General features: G+C 44.7%; 24 non-coding genes and 1 pseudogene across 24 annotated transcripts; all 25 read right to left on the bottom strand.

The window, feature by feature from the left end:
• Positions 1–273: 273 nt before the first annotated feature.
• LOC145473201 (5S ribosomal RNA) lies at positions 274–392 on the bottom strand. Its single transcript, XR_014044405.1, has one exon. It is a non-coding gene; the product is annotated as a 5S ribosomal RNA (ribosomal RNA).
• A 385-nt stretch (positions 393–777) lies between these two features.
• Positions 778–896, bottom strand: LOC145473202 (5S ribosomal RNA). Its single transcript, XR_014044406.1, has one exon. It is a non-coding gene; the product is annotated as a 5S ribosomal RNA (ribosomal RNA).
• A 385-nt stretch (positions 897–1,281) lies between these two features.
• LOC145473203 (5S ribosomal RNA) lies at positions 1,282–1,400 on the bottom strand. Its single transcript, XR_014044407.1, has one exon. It is a non-coding gene; the product is annotated as a 5S ribosomal RNA (ribosomal RNA).
• Positions 1,401–1,785: 385 nt separating this feature from the next.
• LOC145473204 (5S ribosomal RNA) lies at positions 1,786–1,904 on the bottom strand. The gene has a single exon (XR_014044408.1). It is a non-coding gene; the product is annotated as a 5S ribosomal RNA (ribosomal RNA).
• A 385-nt stretch (positions 1,905–2,289) lies between these two features.
• LOC145473205 (5S ribosomal RNA) lies at positions 2,290–2,408 on the bottom strand. The gene has a single exon (XR_014044409.1). It is a non-coding gene; the product is annotated as a 5S ribosomal RNA (ribosomal RNA).
• A 385-nt stretch (positions 2,409–2,793) lies between these two features.
• LOC145473207 (5S ribosomal RNA) lies at positions 2,794–2,912 on the bottom strand. The gene has a single exon (XR_014044411.1). It is a non-coding gene; the product is annotated as a 5S ribosomal RNA (ribosomal RNA).
• A 385-nt stretch (positions 2,913–3,297) lies between these two features.
• On the bottom strand, positions 3,298–3,416 carry LOC145473208 (5S ribosomal RNA). The gene has a single exon (XR_014044412.1). It is a non-coding gene; the product is annotated as a 5S ribosomal RNA (ribosomal RNA).
• A 385-nt stretch (positions 3,417–3,801) lies between these two features.
• On the bottom strand, positions 3,802–3,920 carry LOC145473209 (5S ribosomal RNA). The gene has a single exon (XR_014044413.1). It is a non-coding gene; the product is annotated as a 5S ribosomal RNA (ribosomal RNA).
• Positions 3,921–4,304: 384 nt separating this feature from the next.
• Positions 4,305–4,423, bottom strand: LOC145473211 (5S ribosomal RNA). Its single transcript, XR_014044414.1, has one exon. It is a non-coding gene; the product is annotated as a 5S ribosomal RNA (ribosomal RNA).
• Positions 4,424–4,808: 385 nt separating this feature from the next.
• On the bottom strand, positions 4,809–4,927 carry LOC145473212 (5S ribosomal RNA). The gene has a single exon (XR_014044415.1). It is a non-coding gene; the product is annotated as a 5S ribosomal RNA (ribosomal RNA).
• Positions 4,928–5,312: 385 nt separating this feature from the next.
• Positions 5,313–5,431, bottom strand: LOC145473144 (5S ribosomal RNA). Its single transcript, XR_014044352.1, has one exon. It is a non-coding gene; the product is annotated as a 5S ribosomal RNA (ribosomal RNA).
• Positions 5,432–5,816: 385 nt separating this feature from the next.
• LOC145473145 (5S ribosomal RNA) lies at positions 5,817–5,935 on the bottom strand. The gene has a single exon (XR_014044353.1). It is a non-coding gene; the product is annotated as a 5S ribosomal RNA (ribosomal RNA).
• A 385-nt stretch (positions 5,936–6,320) lies between these two features.
• On the bottom strand, positions 6,321–6,439 carry LOC145473146 (5S ribosomal RNA). The gene has a single exon (XR_014044354.1). It is a non-coding gene; the product is annotated as a 5S ribosomal RNA (ribosomal RNA).
• A 386-nt stretch (positions 6,440–6,825) lies between these two features.
• On the bottom strand, positions 6,826–6,944 carry LOC145473147 (5S ribosomal RNA). Its single transcript, XR_014044355.1, has one exon. It is a non-coding gene; the product is annotated as a 5S ribosomal RNA (ribosomal RNA).
• A 383-nt stretch (positions 6,945–7,327) lies between these two features.
• Positions 7,328–7,445, bottom strand: LOC145473162 (5S ribosomal RNA; annotated as a pseudogene).
• Positions 7,446–7,829: 384 nt separating this feature from the next.
• LOC145473148 (5S ribosomal RNA) lies at positions 7,830–7,948 on the bottom strand. Its single transcript, XR_014044356.1, has one exon. It is a non-coding gene; the product is annotated as a 5S ribosomal RNA (ribosomal RNA).
• A 388-nt stretch (positions 7,949–8,336) lies between these two features.
• LOC145473150 (5S ribosomal RNA) lies at positions 8,337–8,455 on the bottom strand. The gene has a single exon (XR_014044358.1). It is a non-coding gene; the product is annotated as a 5S ribosomal RNA (ribosomal RNA).
• A 385-nt stretch (positions 8,456–8,840) lies between these two features.
• LOC145473151 (5S ribosomal RNA) lies at positions 8,841–8,959 on the bottom strand. Its single transcript, XR_014044359.1, has one exon. It is a non-coding gene; the product is annotated as a 5S ribosomal RNA (ribosomal RNA).
• Positions 8,960–9,344: 385 nt separating this feature from the next.
• Positions 9,345–9,463, bottom strand: LOC145473152 (5S ribosomal RNA). The gene has a single exon (XR_014044360.1). It is a non-coding gene; the product is annotated as a 5S ribosomal RNA (ribosomal RNA).
• A 385-nt stretch (positions 9,464–9,848) lies between these two features.
• On the bottom strand, positions 9,849–9,967 carry LOC145473153 (5S ribosomal RNA). Its single transcript, XR_014044361.1, has one exon. It is a non-coding gene; the product is annotated as a 5S ribosomal RNA (ribosomal RNA).
• Positions 9,968–10,352: 385 nt separating this feature from the next.
• On the bottom strand, positions 10,353–10,471 carry LOC145473154 (5S ribosomal RNA). Its single transcript, XR_014044362.1, has one exon. It is a non-coding gene; the product is annotated as a 5S ribosomal RNA (ribosomal RNA).
• A 385-nt stretch (positions 10,472–10,856) lies between these two features.
• LOC145473155 (5S ribosomal RNA) lies at positions 10,857–10,975 on the bottom strand. Its single transcript, XR_014044363.1, has one exon. It is a non-coding gene; the product is annotated as a 5S ribosomal RNA (ribosomal RNA).
• A 389-nt stretch (positions 10,976–11,364) lies between these two features.
• On the bottom strand, positions 11,365–11,483 carry LOC145473156 (5S ribosomal RNA). Its single transcript, XR_014044364.1, has one exon. It is a non-coding gene; the product is annotated as a 5S ribosomal RNA (ribosomal RNA).
• Positions 11,484–11,868: 385 nt separating this feature from the next.
• Positions 11,869–11,987, bottom strand: LOC145473157 (5S ribosomal RNA). Its single transcript, XR_014044365.1, has one exon. It is a non-coding gene; the product is annotated as a 5S ribosomal RNA (ribosomal RNA).
• Positions 11,988–12,372: 385 nt separating this feature from the next.
• On the bottom strand, positions 12,373–12,491 carry LOC145473158 (5S ribosomal RNA). The gene has a single exon (XR_014044366.1). It is a non-coding gene; the product is annotated as a 5S ribosomal RNA (ribosomal RNA).
• Between the last annotated feature and the right edge of the window lie 169 nt (positions 12,492–12,660).

Consider the following 12,660-nt stretch of genomic DNA (forward strand, 5'->3'; position numbering starts at 1 on the left):
ACCCAGAGATTCCAAAGCCAGCTAAGACTTCAAATCACAAAAGGGCGATTCTCCAATGGTCAGTCATCAAAGCCACATTCAAGAGATTGCCTCCAGTGTGCTGCTCAGTGTTGCAGTGCTGTAATCAAACAAGAAAATCTTCTAATATGCTGTCAACTTGCTGGAAAAATAATTCCAAAAAAAAAAAGACAACATTTTGAAAACAGAGGGATCAATGATGTGGAGGCGTATGGAAATCTTCTCTGAAGAGTCCAGTCCCAAAATGGGTCCAAAAGTCTACAACACGGCGTATTCCCAGGTGGTCACCCAGCCAGGTACTGACGCCGCCCAACAGGACTTGACTTCGGTGATCGGACGAGAACCGGTACGTTCCCTGTGGTGTGGTCGTAGACGAAAGAAACAACTCAAACCTTGCCCAATTGCTTGGACTCTCTTTTAAGTCTCTTAGAAGGAAGGCCTTTAATTGCTGTTGTGATGAATTTCCAATTACGTCTCGGCTACTTAACCCAGAGATTCCAAAGCCAGCTAAGACTTCAAATCACAAAAGGGCGATTCTCCAATGGTCAGTCATCAAAGCCACATTCAAGAGATTGCCTCCAGTGTGCTGCTCAGTGTTGCAGTGCTGTAATCAAACAAGAAAATCTTCTAATATGCTGTCAACTTGCTGGAAAAATAATTCCAAAAAAAAAAAGACAACATTTTGAAAACAGAGGGATCAATGATGTGGAGGCGTATGGAAATCTTCTCTGAAGAGTCCAGTCCCAAAATGGGTCCAAAAGTCTACAACACGGCGTATTCCCAGGTGGTCACCCAGCCAGGTACTGACGCCGCCCAACAGGACTTGACTTCGGTGATCGGACGAGAACCGGTACGTTCCCTGTGGTGTGGTCGTAGACGAAAGAAACAACTCAAACCTTGCCCAATTGCTTGGACTCTCTTTTAAGTCTCTTAGAAGGAAGGCCTTTAATTGCTGTTGTGATGAATTTCCAATTACGTCTCGGCTACTTAACCCAGAGATTCCAAAGCCAGCTAAGACTTCAAATCACAAAAGGGCGATTCTCCAATGGTCAGTCATCAAAGCCACATTCAAGAGATTGCCTCCAGTGTGCTGCTCAGTGTTGCAGTGCTGTAATCAAACAAGAAAATCTTCTAATATGCTGTCAACTTGCTGGAAAAATAATTCCAAAAAAAAAAAGACAACATTTTGAAAACAGAGGGATCAATGATGTGGAGGCGTATGGAAATCTTCTCTGAAGAGTCCAGTCCCAAAATGGGTCCAAAAGTCTACAACACGGCGTATTCCCAGGTGGTCACCCAGCCAGGTACTGACGCCGCCCAACAGGACTTGACTTCGGTGATCGGACGAGAACCGGTACGTTCCCTGTGGTGTGGTCGTAGACGAAAGAAACAACTCAAACCTTGCCCAATTGCTTGGACTCTCTTTTAAGTCTCTTAGAAGGAAGGCCTTTAATTGCTGTTGTGATGAATTTCCAATTACGTCTCGGCTACTTAACCCAGAGATTCCAAAGCCAGCTAAGACTTCAAATCACAAAAGGGCGATTCTCCAATGGTCAGTCATCAAAGCCACATTCAAGAGATTGCCTCCAGTGTGCTGCTCAGTGTTGCAGTGCTGTAATCAAACAAGAAAATCTTCTAATATGCTGTCAACTTGCTGGAAAAATAATTCCAAAAAAAAAAAGACAACATTTTGAAAACAGAGGGATCAATGATGTGGAGGCGTATGGAAATCTTCTCTGAAGAGTCCAGTCCCAAAATGGGTCCAAAAGTCTACAACACGGCGTATTCCCAGGTGGTCACCCAGCCAGGTACTGACGCCGCCCAACAGGACTTGACTTCGGTGATCGGACGAGAACCGGTACGTTCCCTGTGGTGTGGTCGTAGACGAAAGAAACAACTCAAACCTTGCCCAATTGCTTGGACTCTCTTTTAAGTCTCTTAGAAGGAAGGCCTTTAATTGCTGTTGTGATGAATTTCCAATTACGTCTCGGCTACTTAACCCAGAGATTCCAAAGCCAGCTAAGACTTCAAATCACAAAAGGGCGATTCTCCAATGGTCAGTCATCAAAGCCACATTCAAGAGATTGCCTCCAGTGTGCTGCTCAGTGTTGCAGTGCTGTAATCAAACAAGAAAATCTTCTAATATGCTGTCAACTTGCTGGAAAAATAATTCCAAAAAAAAAAAGACAACATTTTGAAAACAGAGGGATCAATGATGTGGAGGCGTATGGAAATCTTCTCTGAAGAGTCCAGTCCCAAAATGGGTCCAAAAGTCTACAACACGGCGTATTCCCAGGTGGTCACCCAGCCAGGTACTGACGCCGCCCAACAGGACTTGACTTCGGTGATCGGACGAGAACCGGTACGTTCCCTGTGGTGTGGTCGTAGACGAAAGAAACAACTCAAACCTTGCCCAATTGCTTGGACTCTCTTTTAAGTCTCTTAGAAGGAAGGCCTTTAATTGCTGTTGTGATGAATTTCCAATTACGTCTCGGCTACTTAACCCAGAGATTCCAAAGCCAGCTAAGACTTCAAATCACAAAAGGGCGATTCTCCAATGGTCAGTCATCAAAGCCACATTCAAGAGATTGCCTCCAGTGTGCTGCTCAGTGTTGCAGTGCTGTAATCAAACAAGAAAATCTTCTAATATGCTGTCAACTTGCTGGAAAAATAATTCCAAAAAAAAAAAGACAACATTTTGAAAACAGAGGGATCAATGATGTGGAGGCGTATGGAAATCTTCTCTGAAGAGTCCAGTCCCAAAATGGGTCCAAAAGTCTACAACACGGCGTATTCCCAGGTGGTCACCCAGCCAGGTACTGACGCCGCCCAACAGGACTTGACTTCGGTGATCGGACGAGAACCGGTACGTTCCCTGTGGTGTGGTCGTAGACGAAAGAAACAACTCAAACCTTGCCCAATTGCTTGGACTCTCTTTTAAGTCTCTTAGAAGGAAGGCCTTTAATTGCTGTTGTGATGAATTTCCAATTACGTCTCGGCTACTTAACCCAGAGATTCCAAAGCCAGCTAAGACTTCAAATCACAAAAGGGCGATTCTCCAATGGTCAGTCATCAAAGCCACATTCAAGAGATTGCCTCCAGTGTGCTGCTCAGTGTTGCAGTGCTGTAATCAAACAAGAAAATCTTCTAATATGCTGTCAACTTGCTGGAAAAATAATTCCAAAAAAAAAAAGACAACATTTTGAAAACAGAGGGATCAATGATGTGGAGGCGTATGGAAATCTTCTCTGAAGAGTCCAGTCCCAAAATGGGTCCAAAAGTCTACAACACGGCGTATTCCCAGGTGGTCACCCAGCCAGGTACTGACGCCGCCCAACAGGACTTGACTTCGGTGATCGGACGAGAACCGGTACGTTCCCTGTGGTGTGGTCGTAGACGAAAGAAACAACTCAAACCTTGCCCAATTGCTTGGACTCTCTTTTAAGTCTCTTAGAAGGAAGGCCTTTAATTGCTGTTGTGATGAATTTCCAATTACGTCTCGGCTACTTAACCCAGAGATTCCAAAGCCAGCTAAGACTTCAAATCACAAAAGGGCGATTCTCCAATGGTCAGTCATCAAAGCCACATTCAAGAGATTGCCTCCAGTGTGCTGCTCAGTGTTGCAGTGCTGTAATCAAACAAGAAAATCTTCTAATATGCTGTCAACTTGCTGGAAAAATAATTCCAAAAAAAAAAAGACAACATTTTGAAAACAGAGGGATCAATGATGTGGAGGCGTATGGAAATCTTCTCTGAAGAGTCCAGTCCCAAAATGGGTCCAAAAGTCTACAACACGGCGTATTCCCAGGTGGTCACCCAGCCAGGTACTGACGCCGCCCAACAGGACTTGACTTCGGTGATCGGACGAGAACCGGTACGTTCCCTGTGGTGTGGTCGTAGACGAAAGAAACAACTCAAACCTTGCCCAATTGCTTGGACTCTCTTTTAAGTCTCTTAGAAGGAAGGCCTTTAATTGCTGTTGTGATGAATTTCCAATTACGTCTCGGCTACTTAACCCAGAGATTCCAAAGCCAGCTAAGACTTCAAATCACAAAAGGGCGATTCTCCAATGGTCAGTCATCAAAGCCACATTCAAGAGATTGCCTCCAGTGTGCTGCTCAGGTTGCAGTGCTGTAATCAAACAAGAAAATCTTCTAATATGCTGTCAACTTGCTGGAAAAATAATTCCAAAAAAAAAAAGACAACATTTTGAAAACAGAGGGATCAATGATGTGGAGGCGTATGGAAATCTTCTCTGAAGAGTCCAGTCCCAAAATGGGTCCAAAAGTCTACAACACGGCGTATTCCCAGGTGGTCACCCAGCCAGGTACTGACGCCGCCCAACAGGACTTGACTTCGGTGATCGGACGAGAACCGGTACGTTCCCTGTGGTGTGGTCGTAGACGAAAGAAACAACTCAAACCTTGCCCAATTGCTTGGACTCTCTTTTAAGTCTCTTAGAAGGAAGGCCTTTAATTGCTGTTGTGATGAATTTCCAATTACGTCTCGGCTACTTAACCCAGAGATTCCAAAGCCAGCTAAGACTTCAAATCACAAAAGGGCGATTCTCCAATGGTCAGTCATCAAAGCCACATTCAAGAGATTGCCTCCAGTGTGCTGCTCAGTGTTGCAGTGCTGTAATCAAACAAGAAAATCTTCTAATATGCTGTCAACTTGCTGGAAAAATAATTCCAAAAAAAAAAAGACAACATTTTGAAAACAGAGGGATCAATGATGTGGAGGCGTATGGAAATCTTCTCTGAAGAGTCCAGTCCCAAAATGGGTCCAAAAGTCTACAACACGGCGTATTCCCAGGTGGTCACCCAGCCAGGTACTGACGCCGCCCAACAGGACTTGACTTCGGTGATCGGACGAGAACCGGTACGTTCCCTGTGGTGTGGTCGTAGACGAAAGAAACAACTCAAACCTTGCCCAATTGCTTGGACTCTCTTTTAAGTCTCTTAGAAGGAAGGCCTTTAATTGCTGTTGTGATGAATTTCCAATTACGTCTCGGCTACTTAACCCAGAGATTCCAAAGCCAGCTAAGACTTCAAATCACAAAAGGGCGATTCTCCAATGGTCAGTCATCAAAGCCACATTCAAGAGATTGCCTCCAGTGTGCTGCTCAGTGTTGCAGTGCTGTAATCAAACAAGAAAATCTTCTAATATGCTGTCAACTTGCTGGAAAAATAATTCCAAAAAAAAAAAGACAACATTTTGAAAACAGAGGGATCAATGATGTGGAGGCGTATGGAAATCTTCTCTGAAGAGTCCAGTCCCAAAATGGGTCCAAAAGTCTACAACACGGCGTATTCCCAGGTGGTCACCCAGCCAGGTACTGACGCCGCCCAACAGGACTTGACTTCGGTGATCGGACGAGAACCGGTACGTTCCCTGTGGTGTGGTCGTAGACGAAAGAAACAACTCAAACCTTGCCCAATTGCTTGGACTCTCTTTTAAGTCTCTTAGAAGGAAGGCCTTTAATTGCTGTTGTGATGAATTTCCAATTACGTCTCGGCTACTTAACCCAGAGATTCCAAAGCCAGCTAAGACTTCAAATCACAAAAGGGCGATTCTCCAATGGTCAGTCATCAAAGCCACATTCAAGAGATTGCCTCCAGTGTGCTGCTCAGTGTTGCAGTGCTGTAATCAAACAAGAAAATCTTCTAATATGCTGTCAACTTGCTGGAAAAATAATTCCAAAAAAAAAAAGACAACATTTTGAAAACAGAGGGATCAATGATGTGGAGGCGTATGGAAATCTTCTCTGAAGAGTCCAGTCCCAAAATGGGTCCAAAAGTCTACAACACGGCGTATTCCCAGGTGGTCACCCAGCCAGGTACTGACGCCGCCCAACAGGACTTGACTTCGGTGATCGGACGAGAACCGGTACGTTCCCTGTGGTGTGGTCGTAGACGAAAGAAACAACTCAAACCTTGCCCAATTGCTTGGACTCTCTTTTAAGTCTCTTAGAAGGAAGGCCTTTAATTGCTGTTGTGATGAATTTCCAATTACGTCTCGGCTACTTAACCCAGAGATTCCAAAGCCAGCTAAGACTTCAAATCACAAAAGGGCGATTCTCCAATGGTCAGTCATCAAAGCCACATTCAAGAGATTGCCTCCAGTGTGCTGCTCAGTGTTGCAGTGCTGTAATCAAACAAGAAAATCTTCTAATATGCTGTCAACTTGCTGGAAAAATAATTCCAAAAAAAAAAAGACAACATTTTGAAAACAGAGGGATCAATGATGTGGAGGCGTATGGAAATCTTCTCTGAAGAGTCCAGTCCCAAAATGGGTCCAAAAGTCTACAACACGGCGTATTCCCAGGTGGTCACCCAGCCAGGTACTGACGCCGCCCAACAGGACTTGACTTCGGTGATCGGACGAGAACCGGTACGTTCCCTGTGGTGTGGTCGTAGACGAAAGAAACAACTCAAACCTTGCCCAATTGCTTGGACTCTCTTTTAAGTCTCTTAGAAGGAAGGCCTTTAATTGCTGTTGTGATGAATTTCCAATTACGTCTCGGCTACTTAACCCAGAGATTCCAAAGCCAGCTAAGACTTCAAATCACAAAAGGGCGATTCTCCAATGGTCAGTCATCAAAGCCACATTCAAGAGATTGCCCTCCAGTGTGCTGCTCAGTGTTGCAGTGCTGTAATCAAACAAGAAAATCTTCTAATATGCTGTCAACTTGCTGGAAAAATAATTCCAAAAAAAAAAAAGACAACATTTTGAAAACAGAGGGATCAATGATGTGGAGGCGTATGAAATCTTCTCTGAAGAGTCCAGTCCCAAAATGGGTCCAAAAGTCTACAACACGGCGTATTCCCAGGTGGTCACCCAGCCAGGTACTGACGCCGCCCAACAGGACTTGACTTCGGTGATCGGACGAGAACCGGTACGTTCCCTGTGGTGTGGTCGTAGACGAAAGAAACAACTCAAACCTTGCCCAATTGCTTGGACTCTCTTTTAAGTCTCCTTAGAAGGAAGGCCTTTAATGCTGTTGTGATGAATTTCCAATTACGTCTCGGCTACTTAACCCAGAGATTCCAAAGCCAGCTAAGACTTCAAATCACAAAAGGGCGATTCTCCAATGGTCAGTCATCAAAGCCACATTCAAGAGATTGCCTCCAGTGTGCTGCTCAGTGTTTGCAGTGCTGTAATCAAACAAGAAAATCTTCTAAATGCTGTCAACTTGCTGGAAAAATAATTCAAAAAAAAAAAGACAACATTTGAAAACAGAGGGATCAATGATGTGGAGGCGTATGGAAATCTTCTCTGAAGAGTCCAGTCCCAAAATGGGTCCAAAAGTCTACAACACGGCGTATTCCCAGGTGGTCACCCAGCCAGGTACTGACGCCGCCCAACAGAACTTGACTTCGTTGATCGGACGAGAACGGTACGTTCCCTGTGGTGTGGTCGTAGACGAAAGAAACAACCTCAAACCTTGCCCAATTGCTTGGACTCTCTTTTAAGTCTCTTAGAAGGAAGGCCTTTAATTGCTGTTGTGATGAATTTCCAATTACGTCTCGGCTACTTAACCCAGAGATTCCAAGCCAGCTAAGACTTCAAATCACAAAAGGGCGATTCTCCAATGGTCAGTCATCAAAGCCACATTCAAGAGATTGCCTCCAGTGTGCTGCTCAGTGTTGCAGTGCTGTAATCAAACAAGAAAATCTTCTAATATGCTGTCAACTTGCTGGAAAAATAATTCCAAAAAAAAAAGACAACATTTTGAAAACAGAGGGATCAATGATGTGGAGGCGTATGGAAATCTTCTCTGAAGAGTCCAGTCCCAAAATGGGTCCACAAGTCTACAACACGGCGTATTCCCAGGTGGTCACCCAGCCAGGTACTGACGCCGCCCAACAGGACTTGACTTCGGTGATCGGACGAGAACCGGTACGTTCCCTGTGGTGTGGTCGTAGACGAAAGAAACAACTCAAACCTTGCCCAATTGCTTGGACTCTCTTTTAAGTCTCTTAGAAGGAAGGCCTTTAATTGCTGTTGTGATGAATTTCCAATTACGTCTCGGCTACTTAACCCAGAGATTCCAAAGCCAGCTAAGACTTCAAATCACAAAAGGGCGATTCTCCAATGGTCAGTCATCAAAGCCGCCACATTCAAGAGATTGCCTCCAGTGTGCTGCTCAGTGTTGCAGTGCTGTAATCAAACAAGAAAATCTTCTAATATGCTGTCAACTTGCTGGAAAAATAATTCCAAAAAAAAAAAGACAACATTTTGAAAACAGAGGGATCAATGATGTGGAGGCGTATGGAAATCTTCTCTGAAGAGTCCAGTCCCAAAATGGGTCCAAAAGTCTACAACACGGCGTATTCCCAGGTGGTCACCCAGCCAGGTACTGACGCCGCCCAACAGGACTTGACTTCGGTGATCGGACGAGAACCGGTACGTTCCCTGTGGTGTGGTCGTAGACGAAAGAAACAACTCAAACCTTGCCCAATTGCTTGGACTCTCTTTTAAGTCTCTTAGAAGGAAGGCCTTTAATTGCTGTTGTGATGAATTTCCAATTACGTCTCGGCTACTTAACCCAGAGATTCCAAAGCCAGCTAAGACTTCAAATCACAAAAGGGCGATTCTCCAATGGTCAGTCATCAAAGCCACATTCAAGAGATTGCCTCCAGTGTGCTGCTCAGTGTTGCAGTGCTGTAATCAAACAAGAAAATCTTCTAATATGCTGTCAACTTGCTGGAAAAATAATTCCAAAAAAAAAAAGACAACATTTTGAAAACAGAGGGATCAATGATGTGGAGGCGTATGGAAATCTTCTCTGAAGAGTCCAGTCCCAAAATGGGTCCAAAAGTCTACAACACGGCGTATTCCCAGGTGGTCACCCAGCCAGGTACTGACGCCGCCCAACAGGACTTGACTTCGGTGATCGGACGAGAACCGGTACGTTCCCTGTGGTGTGGTCGTAGACGAAAGAAACAACTCAAACCTTGCCCAATTGCTTGGACTCTCTTTTAAGTCTCTTAGAAGGAAGGCCTTTAATTGCTGTTGTGATGAATTTCCAATTACGTCTCGGCTACTTAACCCAGAGATTCCAAAGCCAGCTAAGACTTCAAATCACAAAAGGGCGATTCTCCAATGGTCAGTCATCAAAGCCACATTCAAGAGATTGCCTCCAGTGTGCTGCTCAGTGTTGCAGTGCTGTAATCAAACAAGAAAATCTTCTAATATGCTGTCAACTTGCTGGAAAAATAATTCCAAAAAAAAAAAGACAACATTTTGAAAACAGAGGGATCAATGATGTGGAGGCGTATGGAAATCTTCTCTGAAGAGTCCAGTCCCAAAATGGGTCCAAAAGTCTACAACACGGCGTATTCCCAGGTGGTCACCCAGCCAGGTACTGACGCCGCCCAACAGGACTTGACTTCGGTGATCGGACGAGAACCGGTACGTTCCCTGTGGTGTGGTCGTAGACGAAAGAAACAACTCAAACCTTGCCCAATTGCTTGGACTCTCTTTTAAGTCTCTTAGAAGGAAGGCCTTTAATTGCTGTTGTGATGAATTTCCAATTACGTCTCGGCTACTTAACCCAGAGATTCCAAAGCCAGCTAAGACTTCAAATCACAAAAGGGCGATTCTCCAATGGTCAGTCATCAAAGCCACATTCAAGAGATTGCCTCCAGTGTGCTGCTCAGTGTTGCAGTGCTGTAATCAAACAAGAAAATCTTCTAATATGCTGTCAACTTGCTGGAAAAATAATTCCAAAAAAAAAAAGACAACATTTTGAAAACAGAGGGATCAATGATGTGGAGGCGTATGGAAATCTTCTCTGAAGAGTCCAGTCCCAAAATGGGTCCAAAAGTCTACAACACGGCGTATTCCCAGGTGGTCACCCAGCCAGGTACTGACGCCGCCCAACAGGACTTGACTTCGGTGATCGGACGAGAACCGGTACGTTCCCTGTGGTGTGGTCGTAGACGAAAGAAACAACTCAAACCTTGCCCAATTGCTTGGACTCTCTTTTAAGTCTCTTAGAAGGAAGGCCTTTAATTGCTGTTGTGATGAATTTCCAATTACGTCTCGGCTACTTAACCCAGAGATTCCAAAGCCAGCTAAGACTTCAAATCACAAAAGGGCGATTCTCCAATGGTCAGTCATCAAAGCCACATTCAAGAGATTGCCTCCAGTGTGCTGCTCAGTGTTGCAGTGCTGTAATCAAACAAGAAAATCTTCTAATATGCTGTCAACTTGCTGGAAAAATAATTCCAAAAAAAAAAAGACAACATTTTGAAAACAGAGGGATCAATGATGTGGAGGCGTATGGAAATCTTCTCTGAAGAGTCCAGTCCCAAAATGGGTCCAAAAGTCTACAACACGGCGTATTCCCAGGTGGTCACCCAGCCAGGTACTGACGCCGCCCAACAGGACTTGACTTCGGTGATCGGACGAGAACCGGTACGTTCCCTGTGGTGTGGTCGTAGACGAAAGAAACAACTCAAACCTTGCCCAATTGCTTGGACTCTCTTTTAAGTCTCTTAGAAGGAAGGCCTTTAATTGCTGTTGTGATGAATTTCCAATTACGTCTCGGCTACTTAACCCAGAGATTCCAAAGCCAGCTAAGACTTCAAATCACAAAAGGGCGATTCTCCAATGGTCAGTCATCAAAGCCACATTCAAGAGATTGCCTCCAGTGTGCTGCTCAGTGTTGCAGTGCTGTAATCAAACAAGAAAATCTTCTAATATGCTGTCAACTTGCTGGAAAAATAATTCCAAAAAAAAAAAGACAACATTTTGAAAACAGAGGGATCAATGATGTGGAGGCGTATGGAAATCTTCTCTGAAGAGTCCAGTCCCAAAATGGGTCCAAAAGTCTACAACACGGCGTATTCCCAGGTGGTCACCCAGCCAGGTACTGACGCCGCCCAACAGGACTTGACTTCGGTGATCGGACGAGAACCGGTACGTTCCCTGTGGTGTGGTCGTAGACGAAAGAAACAACTCAAACCTTGCCCAATTGCTTCTTGGACTCTCTTTTAAGTCTCTTAGAAGGAAGGCCTTTAATTGCTGTTGTGATGAATTTCCAATTACGTCTCGGCTACTTAACCCCAGAGATTCCAAAGCCAGCTAAGACTTCAAATCACAAAAGGGCGATTCTCCAATGGTCAGTCATCAAAGCCACATTCAAGAGATTGCCTCCAGTGTGCTGCTCAGTGTTGCAGTGCTGTAATCAAACAAGAAAATCTTCTAATATGCTGTCAACTTGCTGGAAAAATAATTCCAAAAAAAAAAAGACAACATTTTGAAAACAGAGGGATCAATGATGTGGAGGCGTATGGAAATCTTCTCTGAAGAGTCCAGTCCCAAAATGGGTCCAAAAGTCTACAACACGGCGTATTCCCAGGTGGTCACCCAGCCAGGTACTGACGCCGCCCAACAGGACTTGACTTCGGTGATCGGACGAGAACCGGTACGTTCCCTGTGGTGTGGTCGTAGACGAAAGAAACAACTCAAACCTTGCCCAATTGCTTGGACTCTCTTTTAAGTCTCTTAGAAGGAAGGCCTTTAATTGCTGTTGTGATGAATTTCCAATTACGTCTCGGCTACTTAACCCAGAGATTCCAAAGCCAGCTAAGACTTCAAATCACAAAAGGGCGATTCTCCAATGGTCAGTCATCAAAGCCACATTCAAGAGATTGCCTCCAGTGTGCTGCTCAGTGTTGCAGTGCTGTAATCAAACAAGAAAATCTTCTAATATGCTGTCAACTTGCTGGAAAAATAATTCCAAAAAAAAAAAGACAACATTTTGAAAACAGAGGGATCAATGATGTGGAGGCGTATGGAAATCTTCTCTGAAGAGTCCAGTCCCAAAATGGGTCCAAAAGTCTACAACACGGCGTATTCCCAGGTGGTCACCCAGCCAGGTACTGACGCCGCCCAACAGGACTTGACTTCGGTGATCGGACGAGAACCGGTACGTTCCCTGTGGTGTGGTCGTAGACGAAAGAAACAACTCAAACCTTGCCCAATTGCTTGGACTCTCTTTTAAGTCTCTTAGAAGGAAGGCCTTTAATTGCTGTTGTGATGAATTTCCAATTACGTCTCGGCTACTTAACCCAGAGATTCCAAAGCCAGCTAAGACTTCAAATCACAAAAGGGCGATTCTCCAATGGTCAGTCATCAAAGCCACATTCAAGAGATTGCCTCCAGTGTGCTGCTCAGTGTTGCAGTGCTGTAATCAAACAAGAAAATCTTCTAATATGCTGTCAACTTGCTGGAAAAATAATTCCAAAAAAAAAAAGACAACATTTTGAAAACAGAGGGATCAATGATGTGGAGGCGTATGGAAATCTTCTCTGAAGAGTCCAGTCCCAAAATGGGTCCAAAAGTCTACAACACGGCGTATTCCCAGGTGGTCACCCAGCCAGGTACTGACGCCGCCCAACAGGACTTGACTTCGGTGATCGGACGAGAACCGGTACGTTCCCTGTGGTGTGGTCGTAGACGAAAGAAACAACTCAAACCTTGCCCAATTGCTTGGACTCTCTTTTAAGTCTCTTAGAAGGAAGGCCTTTAATTGCTGTTGTGATGAATTTCCAATTACGTCTCGGCTACTTAACCCAGAGATTCCAAAGCCAGCTAAGACTTCAAATCACAAAAGGGCGATTCTCCAAT

Source organism: Orbicella franksi, unplaced genomic scaffold, assembly GCF_964199315.1.
Source record: "Orbicella franksi unplaced genomic scaffold, jaOrbFran1.1 SCAFFOLD_258, whole genome shotgun sequence".
In the NCBI taxonomy this organism is placed as follows: Eukaryota; Metazoa; Cnidaria; class Anthozoa; order Scleractinia; family Merulinidae; genus Orbicella; species Orbicella franksi.